Genomic DNA, 18,277 nt, shown 5'->3' with positions numbered 1-18,277 from the left:
ACACTACAAAACATGGACAATGTAAAAATCATGCTGTGGGAAGAGGAGTGTTGATTTGAATTCAATCAGATCAGATAACAGTAAGAGGATAAGATATAGAGAGACTCATTTCAGTATAGCAAGCCGTTAAGGCACCAATCAAAGCGCATGAGCGAAGGGGGTTCATACATACTAGTGATGAGAGCTATAAGGGTGATAAAAGTAACAAACAAACGTCCTGAATTATGGGGGGGGGGTTGTTGGGTGTAAAACCATCTATCAAACCCATATATGTTACACATGGTGAAAAGTGGCCCTCAAGACATACCATGATAAATTATCGTCTTGGTTTCGCCAATATGCCACCAAAGAATCTTCTCAAACTGTATGATTCACAGTTAATGGTAATATCCCTATATCCTATCAGACCCTCATATTCAGGGTTGCTTGAAAGTCCTTAGTGCAAACATTTGAAACGGTAGATCTTGGATACCTAACAGTAATGACAGGCTTAGATTTAGCACCTGTATTTATTGACCATAGCATAGTTTAATTATCTCATTTGTTGTCTAGGTGGCTCATATAAAATGGTTGCAGCCTGCAAAGCAAGTGTTTTGTCTTAATATCATTTTCCAATATAGCCTAGATTGATAGTCTCCTTGTCCATGTTCTTGTCCTTGTCGCACTCATGGCATTACCCCAATGCCCGATGCAATCGCGTCCAGATTCCTTCACCCATTAAGGGGTCCCGGAGAGACCGGCCATGGCTAACCCTGTCTTGCCATCTTCTTTGCATTTTGTATGTTATTTCTTTTTTATTCCTGAACTGCCTCTGTTACTAAACCTCACACCCACCCTAATCCTTCAGTCCTTTTCAATGTTTCCACCTACTGCTCAAGTTTGCAGGGCAAGTTGTGTAGAACTGAATTAAAACTGGCAGTCTCAAATGTTTACAGCAGATCAGCGGAATTACGTGCCTACGGTCTACAAAATCTTGTTACTTTGCTCAGTTAATAACTCTAGTTTTTTGTTGCAGAAGTACTGTCTTTTATTTTCAAATGGAGTGCTCAGTGTGTATGAATATGGCATGCAAGGGAACAAAGGGTCAGATTTATGAGCCCCTTGCGCCTTTTTTGCGTCACTTTTCCCATGTTAAAAGTGATGCAAAAGTGGCGCAAGGGGCTCATAAATCTGCCCCAAAGTATTTATTAAGATACCATCGTTGAGAATGTTACCTTAAGGCTACAAGTTATCTCTGCTTTTAATATTGATGAGCCATTCTCAATACCAGCACAAATATTTTGTTTTAATTGTCTTACTCATAAAAGGCAGCATAAGCAGGGCTTCTGTGAGCTGCAGATAAAAAAAAAAAACCTGTTTCATGTGTAAAACAGGGCACTTTATTACTCTTTAATCACTGGATAAGAAGAAAAGCGGACTCTACCTAAAGCAAGCTGTCAAATGAGCATGTTTGTTTGATGTTCCTTTCAGATTGCTGCAAATACAGGGACATCGATTTGCATTTCCAAATAAACAACATATGCCATTATCAGTCCTTCCAATCACTTTTACACAAAACCTTATTTTCAACTCCAAATAAAATCTATTCATTTTCCATCCAAATGCACGTTAAAATTACATACACCGCAGGCAAACCTGAATGTTCCTACTAAGTTACCATAAACAGTTGAAACAATGTAAGGAAGCAAATGCTATCCGTTTGTTTCTTGTGTGGAAAACATGACCTTTTATTGCTGTATTCACTCTTCATGAAAGCGACTAAAAGCCTGCCTACCAGAAAATCTCAAAGGCGAGTTTTTCTTTAGTGTTGGTTTAAAGACTTCAGACTCCTTTGTACAGGGCACATTTACATGCATACATTTTATTTTTTTGTTAATTGCTAATCCACAATTGCTTTGTATTTAGGAATATTTTTTTTTATGCGTTCTGTATATCAGAAGGCAATCTCGAAGCACACTGCAATGAAGTGAACCTCAAAATACTGATGACGAGAAAAGGAGACAAAGTATGATGCATGTTTGAAAGCTGTAAAGGGAGAAAGGAAACATACAGAGGGCAGACATTAGAGAATGTCCTAGATACCCCCTGCTATGGAGCTAGAGATAGTTGGGAATCGGTTGTCACTCCACCCTCTTTTAACCTCACAGTTCATCCCACTGGTTAGGTTAGGCCAGGCTATCTACTCAGGGACACAAAACACACAACTGAGAAGAGGAAAATACAAACCATCCTTGTTTATTCCCCGAATACAGGTGTGTGTTATGATTGGGAACCTTTATTTTTAACACTCTATCCATCATTGAGAGGTGGTAAACGATAAGCCCTACCTACCACAAGGAGGTAATTAAATGATTCAGTTTGGTATAAGCGTGATGTAGGTTTTTGTATATGAAAATGGAATGTCTTGTGAGAATATTTGGAGCCAATCTCTATGTATTTGCATGCATAACAGATGACATCAGCGTTTTTCAACGTAATAAAGTATTGACACATTTTAGCAATACCATATTACTTTATAAATCAACGGAATCGTGTTCAACATTTGGCAGTCTGACAATGTGGTGTAAGAGCAATGCAAACCTTAAGTCATATTTTTGAATCTATGCAAAGGCTTTAAATGGCTTCAAAAATCTGGATTAATGCAATGCAGAGCAAATCGCTTAATTGCATTACTGTGCACAAGGGAGGAGTTGTGTGGGTGTTCCCAAACAAATCCCATGGTTTTCGATGCATTTCCAGATTTACCAAACCTGGTAAACCTGGGAATGTGCCAAAAAGATACGCCTCCCCAGAAGAGTCGTAACGAGGAGAGATATATTTATTTCTCCTTGTTACTTCCTCTATCTATGACTACAGCACTCTGCAGCACACATAGAAATGGGACTATGCCTCTAAGGATTGTTTTTGTGCAGGAAGGTGCACTTCCTGCACATAAATATTTCAGAATGGAGCACAGGCACCCTTGCATCATTGTGCAAGGGTGCCTGCATTGGTGCTAGGCATCCCATTGTGTGCTAGTTCAGGGGGAAATGATAGGAAAACGTTGTATGCCTTAAATATGGCACCTTCTGCCCTTTATCAGAGATACAGTGCAGCGCAGCAAGGTGATGTGCTGCAGTGCACTGTGCCACTTTGCCATCAGCATGTCTCTAAATGAATTTGCTTGTGTTTTGCTCTCAAAGGGGCAGCGTCAAAATCCATGGGTGTTGCATGGGTGAACCCACCGCAATGTCCATAGAGCACCTCCCGAGCCTAGAGTAAGGCAACCTAGCAATGTGCACTGCCTTGCCTTAATCCATATCTATGAAGCCTTTCAAAGCCACGCATAGTGGTTTTACATGGCCTCATAGATATGAATTCATAATCTGTGCCACCAAAATGATGTTCCAGCAGCACAGGGGGCTCGTAAATAAGACCCAGAATGCGTAAACGAGAGCCCTGTGTGTTGCTCTCAGTTTCACATCCACTCATCGTAGATGATTGTGTTTCACTGTTATACATCTTGTATATTTTGGTCATTTGTGGTACCATGACACTGTAAACTGTGGCCATTTTGTTTTGGAACAATACATGTGCGTTTTTGGACCTTCTGTGTACTTGCTTTGCTTTATCATATCTTCTTGTGCCTTTGGGGCACATTCTGAAAGCTTCTTGAATACTCGCTCACACCCTCCCTTTATTTATTTATTTTTGAAATATTTCTGATATTTTCCACTACATTCACACCTATGAACCAGGAATCTGATCTTGTCTCACTCTGTGTTCTTTTTCTCTTTATCATTTGCCGCATCTTTACCAATTCCTTTCTATAAGGATGCCCAAATCTATATGTTGTTATCTCATGTATCCGGGACACCTTCCTACTGGTCGCTGAAGACTCACACTCCATTTTGAAAATAAAAGGAAACATTTATTAAATGCATGCATTAATCTGAAATGTGGGTCTTAATACAATACGTAATTTTACCAATTCTTTAAAATACACATAGCATGGACTTTGGTTCTACCCAGAGGAATAACCCTCTCTCACTGCATGTTATTCCACTTTTCCACTTACAGGAAATGCCACCATTGCGACACATGAGGGACTATTTTACATTTGAAAAGTACATGCAAGCAGCACATTGTCAATTAGTTATCTACTAGATGTATTATATAAAGAAAGCAATCTTTCTTTGCTACCTTTTCTCAGCATTTGCAAAATCAATAGGGTTGTTTACAATATGATAAAAAGCATTGTAAGCATGCAACAGATTTCAAAAGCATTGAGAATGCCTGTGTTTACATATATTAACACATTTACGTCAGGTCAATTGGTTTGCCAATGCTTGTTGAATTTCTTGTGACTGCAATCAGTTGGTATCTCACAGAAATCTACAGCTGTTCCCTATCTATGTAATCTGTTCCAGTGCAATTGTAAACAGGAGCCTTTGCTCCTTTTATTAAAAAAGATCCTCTAGACACTACCATTATTGACAACTATCATCCAGTTACCCAGCTTCATTTTGCAGATGAAGTTATCAAAAGAATGTCCTGAAACAGCTTTTCGTGCTTACGTGAAAGAGCACCAATTGTTGAAAATCTGGCAGGTGTATTTCCACACAGTTGGAATTGAACCTGCTCTAGTGATAGCATTTGGTGAGCCAAAGAATACGGTGTACAAAGTGGATACACTGGCTGTGCCTTTGTTGGATCTGTCCACCATGTTTAACACTGTGGACCATGCCACTCAAAAATATATAAATACAGTGGCCAACAAGGATTCATTTATAATACATTGGATTCTGTAATTCCTGTATAAACGTCAGTCTCTAATTTCTTTAAAATCAGCAACTTGTACACACTCAGTTGTAGATTATAAAGAAATGATGTCAGAACTCGACTATTATGAGTTGTTACAGTTGAGTTTTGACTCACCAATGCCTGCTGCCAGTGCCAGCAGCCGAGGTGAAAGGCAGGTCAGGTGACTGAGCCTAACTGAAGAAGCTGTTTAAAGCAAGAAAAAGGGAATGCTGCTTTTTTCTTCTGCTTTATTTTTCTAGCTTACAAAGACCAGCAGAGAGAACATGTTTTTTTGCACTCCTTAGATAATTAGTCAAATGTTCGAATCTTTCGCCATGTTTGTACACATTCCAAGATACTGCCTTTGTTTTTTAAACTGAATTGTATGGAACTGTTTCTGTTCTGTTTGCAGCAAATATCTAACAGGTGTTGATGTGTTTAATTTTTGCACTAGAGGTTTTATTTTTATTCTTCATGTTTGCAAACATGCTCGCTCTTTCATATGAAAGAGCTATGCAGCAAGGTTTTAAATGGTTTGTGGGAAAGGTGATTGTGTGACCATGTATTATATGGGATAAAGCACCTCTGGCATACATGATAAGGATATTGCAAGTCACCTCAGAGATCTATAACCTTATGAAGGTACTTGGCCTTCGGCCTCCTTCCTCTATATGGGGATGTATGATATTACAACGCGGGTTTTTACCACGCGTGCAGTTACATCGCATGCGTTACAACGCATGCGATGTTACAACGCTATGCCATTAGAACGCAAGTCTTTACATCGACTTGCGCTAGATGGCGTGCTGACATTAAAAAAGTGTAATTTACTATTCCAACTCCAGTCCACTTAACAGTAGGGAAGGTGTTGGGATAGTAAACTACACTATTTGTAATGTTAGCACGCCATCTAGCGCAAGTCGATGTACAGACTTGCGTTCTAATGGCATAGCGTTGTAACATCGCATGCGTTGTAACGCATGCCATGTAACTGCACAGCGTGGTAATAACCGCGTTGTAATGGCTGTTCCCCCTATATGGTTATGGATCTCTTAAACATAAATACAGTGGCCAACAAGGAGTCATTTATAATACATTGGATTCTGTAATTCCTGTATAAACGTCAGTCTCTAATTTCTTTAAAATCAGCAACTTGTACACACTCAGTTGTAGATTATAAAGAAATGATGTCAGAACTCGACTATTATGAGTTGTTACAGTTGAGTTTTGACTCACCAATGCCTGCTGCCAGTGCCAGCAGCCGAGGTGAAAGGCAGGTCAGGTGACTGAGCCTAACTGAAGAAGCTGTTTAAAGCAAGAAAAGGGGAATGCTGCTTTTTTCTTCTGCTTTATTTTTCTAGCTTACAAAGACCAGCAGAGAGAACATGTTTTTTTGCACTCCTTAGATAATTAGTCAAATGTTCGAATCTTTCGCCATGTTTGTACACATTCCAAGATACTACCTTTGTTTTTTAAACTGAATTGTATGGAACTGTTTCTGTTCTGTTTGCAGCAAATATCTAACAGGTGTTGATGTGTTTAATTTTTGCACTAGAGGTTTTATTTTTATTCTTCATGTTTGCAAACATGCTCGCTCTTTCATATGAAAGAGCTATGCACCAAGGTTTTAAATGGTTTGTGGGAAAGGTGATGGTGTGACCATGTATTATATGGGATAAAGCACCTCTGGCATACAGGATAAGGATATTGCAAGTCACCTCAGAGATCTATAACCTTATGAAGGTACTTGGCCTTCGGCCTCCTTCCTCTATATGGTTATGGATCTCTTATGTGACTTGCAATATCCTTATAATATATGACTGGGGGTACTTTACCCCTAATATAATATTGTGCCTTATAAATGCATGGATATAGTATCAAAAGTAGATTCCCTTAGAAGATGCTACAGTTCAAGACGACTTCTGATTAACCCAGTCGCCTATTATATTATAAAAGAAGGAAATGACATAGCTACTCAACCCTAATAACTTATTACAGTTGAGTTCTGATGTTACAATGCCTGCTGCCAGAGCTAGTCATAGAGGCAATTCAGGCCACAGAGCATATTTAAAGCCGCTGTTTAAAGAATGAAAACCAAATGGTACTTTTCTTTCTTCTGTTCTATTTTTCTAGCCCAGGGATATGTAGTGTCAAGATATTTACAGCAATATTTTTATTTTTTTATTTTCCTTAGCATAATTATAAACAAGTTAGAATCCTTCTGCATGTTTCTACACATTCCCACCTACTGTGTCTTTTTTTAACTGACTTGTATTAAACTGATTCTAATGTTTTTCAAAGACAAATATTTAGCTTCTTTTTGTTGTGTTTAGTTTTTCACTATAGATTCTATTTTTATCCTTCATGTTTGTAAACATGCTCTATGCACCAATGATTTAAGTGGTGTGTGGGAAAGGTGGTAGTATGACCATGTATTATCAAGAATAAAGCACCCCATGCTCAGCATGATAATGATATTGCAAGTCACCACAGAGTTCAATAACCTCATAAAGGAACTTGGCCTTCTGTCTTGTTCCTCTATATGGTCATGGAACTCCTTGGTGACTTGCAATATCTTTGTAATTTATGGTGGGGGTACATTATCTGACATGTAAAACATAGGATTCTGTGATTCCAGTATAAAAACCCCTTTCTAATTCATTTACAAATGGCTATTTGTGATGCACTCAGTCACCAAGTATAAAAAAAAGGTCAGGACTCAAATGTAGTAACTTATTATAGGTACGATCGACCTCACACTGCCTGCTTCCAGATCCAACAGCCAATGGGAAAGGCAGGTCTAGCCATGGAGCATAATTGAAGCAGCTGCTTAAGGAACCAAATGTTACATGGCTTTTCATTGTTTCTGCTGTGGTTTTCTAGCTGTACATTGACAAAAAGAAAGGAGATATATATAACAACGTATTTATTGTTTATTCAAATCTTTTTGCATGTTTTTACTCATTCCAAGGTACTGCACCTTTTTTTTAAAGACTTGCATTAAACTGATGCTAATATCTTCTTGCAACAAAAGTCTCACAGATTTTTTGATGTATTTAATTGTGCACTAGAGATTCTATTTTTATTCTTCGTTTTTGCAAAGATGCTGTCTCCTTTACATGAAAGAGCTATGTACTAAGAAATTACGTGGTTTGTAGGAAAGGTGACGGTGTGACCATGTATTATAGGGGATAATGTCCTCCCTGCCATGCATAATAAGGTTATTGCAAGTCACCTTTGAATTTCATAACCATATAAAGGAACTCAACCTTTGGCCTTGTTCCCCTATATGCTTCTGGAACCCCTCAGTGACTTGCAATATTCTTATAATGTATGGTAGGGGGTACTTTATCCCATATACATTACACAAACATTTTCATAGGTCACCTAAAGAATGAGGTGTAAATCTCACAGTGCTGTCCACAGATAAGGGGTGGCAACATAATTATGTACAAAAAGTGTAAATAGTGTACAGGATGAGTCCACTAAATACAAAAGATCAACAGGAGATAGGTTCTACAGCAGGGCTCTTTCAAGGGTGAATGATAAATTCAGACTCAGGAGAAAATATATTGACGTTTCTACCCTTGTGAAAATAAGCTCATGGGTTTTGTCGAGACAACAGTAGACCAGTCAAGCTACACTGTCTATTTAGAGTGTATATTAGGTTAGAAATGCTCTGTCATGCTAAAGGAGTGTTTCAAAAGCGGGGAAAAAACAATCACATTTGGGACTGAATTCCATGATGTTGTGCAGGGAACAACAAAAGGAAAGATGAACGCAGTTTTCTCAAAAGTCAAAAAAACAAAAACATTCCCTGCCACACAAGAGATTGAAATGTCCTACCAATGATTAGGATACTGTGGTGATATGTTGAAAACGAATGTATGACGTTACAACGCATACATTTACAATGCATGCCTTTACAACGCAGTTTTTACATCGCAACATCCTTTACAATGAATTCTTTTACATCGCATGCCATTACATTGCATTTTTAGAAACTACCTTTACAATGCATTCCATAACATCGAAATTATACCTTTACAACGCATACCATTACAATGCATACCATTACATCGCATTTAAGGTAAATGTTGGATAGTATAGGGGTAATAATTACTATTCTAACTCCAGTGAGTGCAACAGTAGGGTAAGTGTTGGATAGTGTAGGGGTAAAAATTACTATTCCAACTCCAGTGAGTGCAACAGTAGGGTAAGTGTTGGGTAGTGTAGGGGTAAAAATTACTATTCTAACTCCAGTGAGTGCAACAGTAGCGTAAGTGTTGGATAGTGTAAGGGTGTTATGCGTTGTAATGACTTGCGATGCAATGCCTGCATTGTAGTGACATGCATTGTAATGACATGCGTTTTAGTGACATGCGATGTAATGGCTGCATTGTAATGACATGCGATGTAAAGGATGTTGCGATGTAATGACTGCCATGTAAAGGTAGTGCGATGTAATGACTGCGTTGTAAAGATTGTTTCCCATTGAAAACCTACTCAATGTTTTAGACTCTTCTTCTACATTAGGCTTGGTTTATAATGCTCAAAAACAAAGCAAGTCCTTATCCTACCAGCGTTAATTTGGTCCACAATGAAACTAAAAGTGTCCTGTTCTCAAATTAGTTTGAGTTTATGAGTCATGCCTTGTTTCATTCAGTTTCAGTGTTTGTCCATACCTGGGACCTCTTGTTGGGACAGTCAGGCTGCTGGTGGGACCTGCGTGACGAGTACTTGTTGTTTGACTTGCCACTGTCTCCCAACGCCGCTGCTGGTGCTTCTAGCGGTAGCTGAGCGGAGGGAGCAGACTACAATACCCAGAATCCCCGGCAGTGTTCCCGCCCCTACACACACCCACTTCCGCGCCCGGAGGCGCCAAATATGATCAGGCTCCCTTGGTGGAGCGGGAGCCTTGTTTCATTCAGTTTCAGTGTTTGTCCATACCTGGGACCTCTTGTTGGGACAGTCGGGCTGCTGGTGGGACCTGCCTAACGAGTGCTTGCTGTTTGACTTGCCGCTGTCTCCCGACGCCGCTGCTGGTGCTTGTAGCGGTAGCTGAGTGGAGGGAGCAGACTACAATACCCAGAATCCCCAGCAGTGTTCCCGCCCCTACACACACCCACTTCCGTGCCCGGAGGCGCCAAATACGATCAGGCTCCCTCGGTGGAGCGGGAGCCTTGTTTCATTCAGTTTCAGTGTTTGTCCATACCTGGGACCTCTTGTTGGGACAGTCGGGCTGCTGGTGGGACCTGCGTGACGAGTGCTTGTTGTTTGACTTGCCGCTGTCTCCCGACGCCGTTGCTGGTGCTTGTAGCGGTAGCTGAGCGGAGGGAGCAGACTACAATACCCAGAATCCCCGGCAGTGTTCCCGCCCCTACACACACCCACTTCCGCGCCCGGAGGCGCCAAATACGATCAGGCTCCCTCGGTGGAGCGGGAGCCTTGTTTCATTCAGTTTCAGTGTTTGTCCATACCTGGGACCTCTTGTTGGGACAGTCGGGCTGCTGGTGGGACCTGCGTGACGAGTGCTTGCTGTTTGACTTGCCGCTGTCTCCCGACGCCGCTGCTGGTGCTTGTAGCGGTAGCTGAGCGGAGGGAGCAGACTACAATACCCAGAATCCCCAGCAGTGTTCCCGCCCCTACACACACCCACTTCCGTGCCCGGAGGCGCCAAATACGATCAGGCTCCCTCGGTGGAGCGGGAGCCTTGTTTCATTCAGTTTCAGTGTTTGTCCATACCTGGGACCTCTTGTTGGGACAGTCGGGCTGCTGGTGGGACCTGCGTGACGAGTGCTTGTTGTTTGACTTGCCGCTGTCTCCCGACGCCGCTGCTGGTGCTTGTAGCGGTAGCTGAGCGGAGGGAGCAGACTACAATACCCAGAATACCCGGCAGTGTTCCCGCCCCTACACACACCCACTTCCGCGCCCGGAGGCGCCAAATACGATCAGGCTCCCTCGGTGGAGCGGGAGCCTTGTTTCATTCAGTTTCAGTGTTTGTCCATACCTGGGACCTCTTGTTGGGACAGTCGGGCTGCTGGCGGGACCTGCGTGACGAGTGCTTGTTGTTTGACTTGCAGCTGTCTCCCGATGCCGCTACTGGTGCTTGTAGTGGTAGCTGAGCGGAGGGAGCAGACTACAATACCCAGAATCCCCGGCAGTGTTTCCACCCCTACACACACCGACTTCCGCGCCCGGAGGCGCCAAATACGATCAGGTGCCCGGCGCGGGCGGCGCCGGGCTGAACCCGGGCAAAGGACGGGCCCTCTTAGGCCCTCAGAGGCCTGAGGAGGCTGGGCTGGGACTACCTCTTTTCATTTACTCATCATATGTTGACAACTTGCATTGCAAGGGTGGGTGGTGTGGGACAGCTCACTGTCTGATTTTGCGTATACCTGTGAAGGGGCGTTATTAGCTGGTGTTTATTAACGGTTTAGCATGGCTAAAGTTAGGAGCAAAACAGGTATGAAGGCGGTGGTTATGGGGACACTTAACGGCTATTTGAAACAGGTAGAAACGGCTGTTGCCAGGGAGATCGATCTAGTAGAGCGTAGATTGTCCTTGGATCCTATCAGCCATTTAGCTTCTCCGTCTCTAACCGCCCCTATTGATGATCCATCGGTCTGCTCGCACCCCTATATGATTTCTAATGGGTCAGTAGTAGCAGACAGTTCTACGATTTCTCCTGCCCCCTTACTTGAAACTAGCATATCCCGTTCCCCTGTGGCTACATGTACCAGGCTATTGAGGGCCAGACCACACATGGCAACCAATCATAGTAAAACTGCCCCAACGAAAAGGAAGGCTAAAAATACTCTTCATGGTAGCCGGCAACAGGCAAAACAGCCAAGAAATAGTAAGTCCGCTTTTGGGGCGGATCAAAACGAAGCTATAGTCCCTCCCATAGTTATTGAGAATCGGGGAGAGGGTAGAAATGATCGTACTAATTTAGATATTGAATATAGTAGTGAGGGTAGTATGTTGAATATAGTTAAGATCTTGGATGTACGTCTTAGGTCATTTACTTCGCCCCTACTGGCCAAGTTGGAACTAATAGAAGAACGACTGAAGTCCATTGAAACACACCTTAATACTAAGGACTTAAAGAAGGGGCCAACTACTTCAGTAGCTCACTCATTAAGTGTAGCTTCAGCCTCAGTTACCAACTTGTTGGACTCTTTAATCACCCCACTTCAACAACCGGTACCCCTAGCTGCTCTCCAGGGGGTCGGACCTAGTATTCCATCATTAGTGCCAAAAGTCACTGGAGCTACCCAGGGAGAGAAACAGGGTCCCAGGAGTTCTGTGGGGAGATTAAGTCCCTTAGTACAATCCCCTAAGTGTGAACCGTTGTTACATTTACCAGCAGAGGCATGTCCTCACACAATAATACTTGCTAATGTCCCTAAAATTGAGGGCGGTCAAAGTGAACATTGGACCTCATTAAAAAATAAGGCCCTCCACTATTTATCCAACAAAACAGTTATGGGACAGCATTTGTATAACAATTTCTTGATGATTAGAAGGGTGCCGTGGGTGGGTAAGACTAAGAAAAGCTTAGAAGGCGATTGCGTCGTCATAAGCTTTAGATCTCCCAGGCCGGTGGATAACATTTTGAGGCAGGCTGGGACAGTTAGAATTTTAAATGAGTATGTAAATGTACTCCCTTTGGGGTTCTTTTATCCCCCACATAATATCAGGCAGGTGTGTAGCGACCCACTTATAAGGAGAGATCCTTATGAATTCACTGTCCCAGTTTATAACAGATTTGATACTCTCTCAAATCTGGGAAAAAAATTGAGTGACTATGGATTCAGGAAGACACTTTTTTTCCCGTTACCCCGGTTAGTGTCCGCACTTCAGTTACACTGGTAAGAAATGTCCCCCTCGTAGATGGGTGTGATCCAGGGTCCAGGGGAACACCTGTAAAGCTGGTAACGTGGAATGTTGCTGGCCTCAAACACAAAATAGATGACCCAGTCTGGAGGGAATTTGTGGGTCTGGGTGATATCATAGGTTTACAAGAAACCTGGGACACAGGGAATATTTTGACACTGGATGGTTATTCTAGTTATTTCATTCCGGCGGTTCCATCTAATATGGGGAGGGCGAAGGGTGGACTGGTCACCCTAATTTCAGCTAATATCCCCGGTACTCATATTCAATTAGATACGGGATCACATAACTGTTAAGCTGTACAAATTTCTCTGAGTGGTGTGGCAGACGTTTTAATTATTAACTTTTATAATTCCTATGACAGAGTCACCCCGACTGATCACCTGTCCATGTTAAATCTTTTTTTGGCAGATTATAAGGAGGTCAATAAAAAAGAATGTTTTATTATAGTTATGGGGGATTTCAATATCCATGGTTGTCCAGATAAATGCTTGTCATCAGATTTGTTAGGTCTGACAGAGCAAGGGGATACTCATTTTGAACATTCTATACAGGGAGATCTCCTTGAAATTATTCTGGCGGATAATGGTTTGATGCTCCCACCAATGGTGGATGAGGAGATACCTACCTTTAAGGGGAATGGTAGTCACTCTGTTATTGACTATATCTTCATTAGTTTAGCACTGGGAGATAGGATTCATGGATATTCACCGGTTTGGTCACAATTTAGTGACCATAACCCAGTGGTCCTCAGTGTCGTGGATTTCATCACAAAGCCTGAGGTAGCCAAAAATAGAAAGGACAAATTTGATATCCGTCCAACAGATCAGGCCCGTAGGATTAGATGGAGTAGAGTCATACCTGGAGACTTTCATACCAATTTAATAAGGAAGGTAGGATCCGCGCTGGACACATGTTTGAATTTGGAAGCAGATGATGAGGAGGTTTTAGAGGCTTACTCAAAAATTTGTACTCAGGTCTCAGCAGACCTTAGATGTACAGGGATAGCTAAGGATCCTGCCGAAAAAGGGTGGTTTGATCATAACTGCTCGTCAGCTAATAAAAAGCTGAAGGCCGCCCTGAATTGTAAGCCAGTGAATCGGGCCACGGTGGCCTTATTAAGGAAAAACTATAATAAAGTTCTGGAAACCAGAAGAAGGAAGATACGGGAGGATGCCTGGGAAGAATTAACCTCTGTGGATGTACTTAGGAATAGCGCCAAATTTTGGGCTGTTGTAAATAAACCCTTTTTCCATGACCATTGTAATAACCAACTTGATTGTGGTATTCAGGAACAGTTGTGGTACTCTCATTTTAAGTCAGTCTATGAAGGGGAAAATTTTGATGAGGTGAATATATTTACCCCCATTTTTCACCCTTACACTCTAACGGTCACTGAGAGTGAGGTGGCAGACGCTATCGGTAAGTTGACGAGTAACAAGGCTCCGGGTCCCGATGACGTTCCAGCTGATCTTTTTAAATCCGATCTCAAGACCTGGTCTACAGTCTTAACTAACGTTTTTAATAGGGTATGTGCTGTAGGGATTCCGGACACTTGGTCTGAATCTGTTATCATACCCATTTTTAAGAAAGGTAATAGAGGTGATCCCAGTTGTTATCGCCCCATTTCTCTTATTGACTCTGCGGTGAAGGTGCTGGGGCGAGTGGTTCTAGGTAAAATACGTGCCTGGTTGGAGGACACAGATACCCTTTCTTGCCTGCAATACGGGTTTAGGAAGGGACGAGGGACCATAGATCAAAGCCTCAACCTCCATCTATTAATTGGAAAATACACCATTGCCAAATGGGGTACGCTATATTTAGCTTTTATGGACCTTTCCTCGGCCTTCGACCGAGTGAATAGGTCCAAACTTTGGGGATTGCTCCTTAAGATGGGCATAGATAAAAATATTGTGTATTTTCTTGCTGACTTACATAGGGACCTAACAGCCACAGTTAGATATGACCGGTTAGGTAACTGCACGGGCAAGATTGGGATCACTAAAGGGGTTAGGCAGGGGTGTATTTTAGCCCCCTTGCTTTTTACTCTCTATATTAAGGATTTGGCTGCGGCTCTCACGGGGCGTGCCAAGACATTCCAAGGGCTGGCAAGTTTTCCATTCCAGCATTATTATATGCGGATGATGCCGCTTTAATAGCACGCACAGCAGTGGGGCTGCAACGTCTTTTAAATGTATTTGCTAACTTTATGAAAGCGCTGGATTTAAGTGTGAACTTTTCGAAATCTCATGTAATGATTGTGGGTAGCAAGCCTAAAAGATTTAAGACCTTGCACTGTGAAGGGAATGTTCTATCCAGGGTTTTAAGATTTCCATATCTGGGGGTAATTTTTGATGACAAATCTACCTGGTTGCCCCAACTAGTTGCTAAACGTAATGCCTTTGCTAGGTCTATTCTGGCAGTTTTGGACTTCGCCCGTAAGTTAGGGGCAAAGCCTTTAGAGGCTGTGTTGAAAACCTATGATGCTAAATGTATTTCAAAAGCTAGGTATGGAGCTGGCCTGTGGGGGTTGAAAAATGTAAAGGCGTTGCAGGTAGCAGAGGATAAGTTTTTGAAATCTATCTTATCCCTTCCCCAGTCAACATCTGGATATATTGTCCACCAGGAGTGTGGGGTAGAATATCTTGCAGACCGTATTGCCTTAGCCCCGCTATTAAAATGGATTTTAATATGGTTAAACCCTGAATTAGAGTTGAATCATGAGATTCTTAGGGATTGTTTAGCCCTTGAACATGGTAATACTATCCCCTGGTTGAACTATGTCAAAAAATTAACCATTGAAATGGGTCGTCCAGAATTGTTTGATCACCCACAAAACTTATTAAAGGGGGATGTGAAATGGGTGAAAGACACATACAAACAGTCGGAATACCTAGCAAGAGAAGAAAAGGAACTACGTAAACCAACAGTAAGGGCTCACCTCCTGTGGCTTAGAACTCTACCTGAGAATTGTTAATAACACGAATCACAGATACCTGTTAACTAAGTTTAGACTGAACAAATTCCACCTTCTCCTTACTGATCGTCCAGGGTGGACAAAGGGAATGGATTTGGAGATTTGTTCCTGTGATAGTTTCTCTATTAAAGACACTGTGCACTTTATTTTCTTTTGTAAACATCTTTGCCCTATTCGTAAAAAGTTCATTATTCCTCTTATTAAAGATAGAGGTTTTAGACAAGTTAAACCTGCTCTTTTGTATCTTCAGTTGTTGCAAGACCCTTGGGTGACTTTTAATATTGCAAATTTTTTATCAATAGCACTGAGACTGAGGAAAAATATAAATTGGTTATAGAGCACATAGTGGGAAATTATGAATTCTGACCGATTCTCTTGCTTCTTTTTTTAAATGTCTTTGTATTGTTATACATAAGTGGTTTTAGTGTATGGCTTATAATAATGTGTATTATTGTTTTGTCACATTTTAAATAAGAGGTCTTGATTTCGTTGTATTCGTTGTATTATGTACTATACTTTTATGGTTTTTGATATGAACCGAATAAAGTACTTTTGACTGACTGACTGACTGAGTCATGCTTGTCAGAAACAAAGCCTGATTGAAGTGCATACCTGTGCATTAAATAAGGAAGGATTGGTTCAGAAGAGTTAGCATGTGATAAAAAACTGCTTACATATTGTTAAAAACAACTAGGCACCAGTGAGTGTCAGTCCACGATACCTGTCAGGAAAAGATGAAGCAATGCATCTACTGGCATTGGCAACATCTGTTGACCTTTCAGCTTCGCCAACGCTTGTTTTGAAAAATTGTATTGTTGGATGAGCTGCCAGGCCTTCTCCAATATAAAAAATGGCTAAAAGAAAAGCAATTTTGGCCCCAAAAAGCAAAGCACACACTGCCATAGTATTACCTGGCAATGAGGGAACTACTTTGTGTATGGAGGCACTCCTTGTGAAAGAGCAAAACACTTTTACTGAAGGCAAAGTTAGCCAATGGCTAAAGTGGCCTGAACCATTGCCGCTTACTGTAGAGAGTGGAGAAAAATGTGACTGACACAATAACGGACCAATTGATGAAGAGGACGGAGTGAAAGCCCCCATAAGTAAGTGAATATATATAGAAGTTTAGTAAAATCAAAGGTCTTGGCCAACACCAGACCTTAAAAACCGTGCGTCTGGTAAATTAGCCGCCTGTAATGCTAGCTTTACCAATACGTTTCTTAATGGCACAAGTTAAAGAAACTGTGAATGTTAACACCTCCAGGAATGTAAAAAGTCTGATATCAATCTAGCTAACCAAAGCACACAGTCAAAAATGTGTATTCTGTCATGGTCTGCTAAGAAAATACATATTTTATACAATTATAATCAATGTGAATTACATTCAACATATTATGTGCCTGAATTGACCATCAAACACTTATAAGTCAATCACAGATTTATTATGGGTGCAGTCATTCCCTCATGAGAATCTTAATTATGCTAATTAAGAGGTTTGATTTTTATATATGAAGGTAATGAGAAGCACTTACTCTAAGCACCTTACCATTAGTCAGTTTCTGGGGGCAAAAGTAAATGAGTTGTCTGTAGAAGCTAAAGTTGTCAGTAAAAGCCTAGGCACAACACCTTTAAAAATACATCAATTTATATGAACACCTCTGCTGTCGTATGTATCCAAATAATAATATAATAAACTCAATAGGCAGTTTGCACAGGTAAGACATTTAAAAGATATCAGTGCATATGTGATCATACTTGATGATCACATGAATTCTAAGGTGGTTGAGCCTGATGTTTTGGTGTTTAATTCATATTTATGCTTCAAAACATCTCAAAGATAGCACTGTGGTTTTGGCATATCAAATAACAACATACATGACGCATTTCTGTTCATGATACCTTTCTGTTCGTTGATTAGTTTCCATAATGTGGAAGATCCATTACACTGGACTGTTTGAATGTAATCAATCCAGCAACAGTCCTTAATGAACAGAAGTGTAGATATGTTCCAGTCCCTTGAGTGGGTATTTACCACATAAATCACTGGCCAGTTCAAATCATCAGGGATATGACACTGGGCTTAAAAAAGTCTACAAAATGAGTGTTCATAAGTGTTGAAAATGGCCCTCTCTGAAGGGTCACCCCAAACTTTTTGGCTTCCTTCTCCTCTTTTTGCTGATTCTTTTTGTTTGCCTTAGTACCCTGAGCACTTTACGGGTACTGACCAGTGCTAAAGTGCATGTGCTTCTCCCCTAAACATGATAACATTGGTGTATGCACAGTTGGCATTTTTGGTTTACTTATAATTCCCTTGTAAAGGTGTATACCCTATACCCAAGCGCTGTGAATTAATGCTACTAGTTGGCTTGCAACACTGATTGTGCCACTCCACAAGTAGCCTTTCGAACCTGTCTCGGGCCTGCCATTGCAGGCCTTGTGCGTGTAGTTTACTGCCTCTTCGACTTGGCATTTAAAACCCTTGGCCAAGCCTTAAACTCCCCGTTTATTTTACATAAATCTCTGCCCTGCTGAGGACAAGGACTGAACCAATCGCACTTGAACCCAGAGTGACTCCAAAGGCTTGCTGGCTTGTCCCCTGTTCTGAGGTCTCAGGGCCAT

This window comes from Triturus cristatus, chromosome 11 (genome assembly GCF_964204655.1).
Source record: "Triturus cristatus chromosome 11, aTriCri1.1, whole genome shotgun sequence".
Lineage (NCBI taxonomy): Eukaryota > Metazoa > Chordata > Amphibia > Caudata > Salamandridae > Triturus > Triturus cristatus.
The sequence above is the reverse complement of the archived record's forward strand: the minus strand, read 5'-3'. Positions refer to the sequence as shown.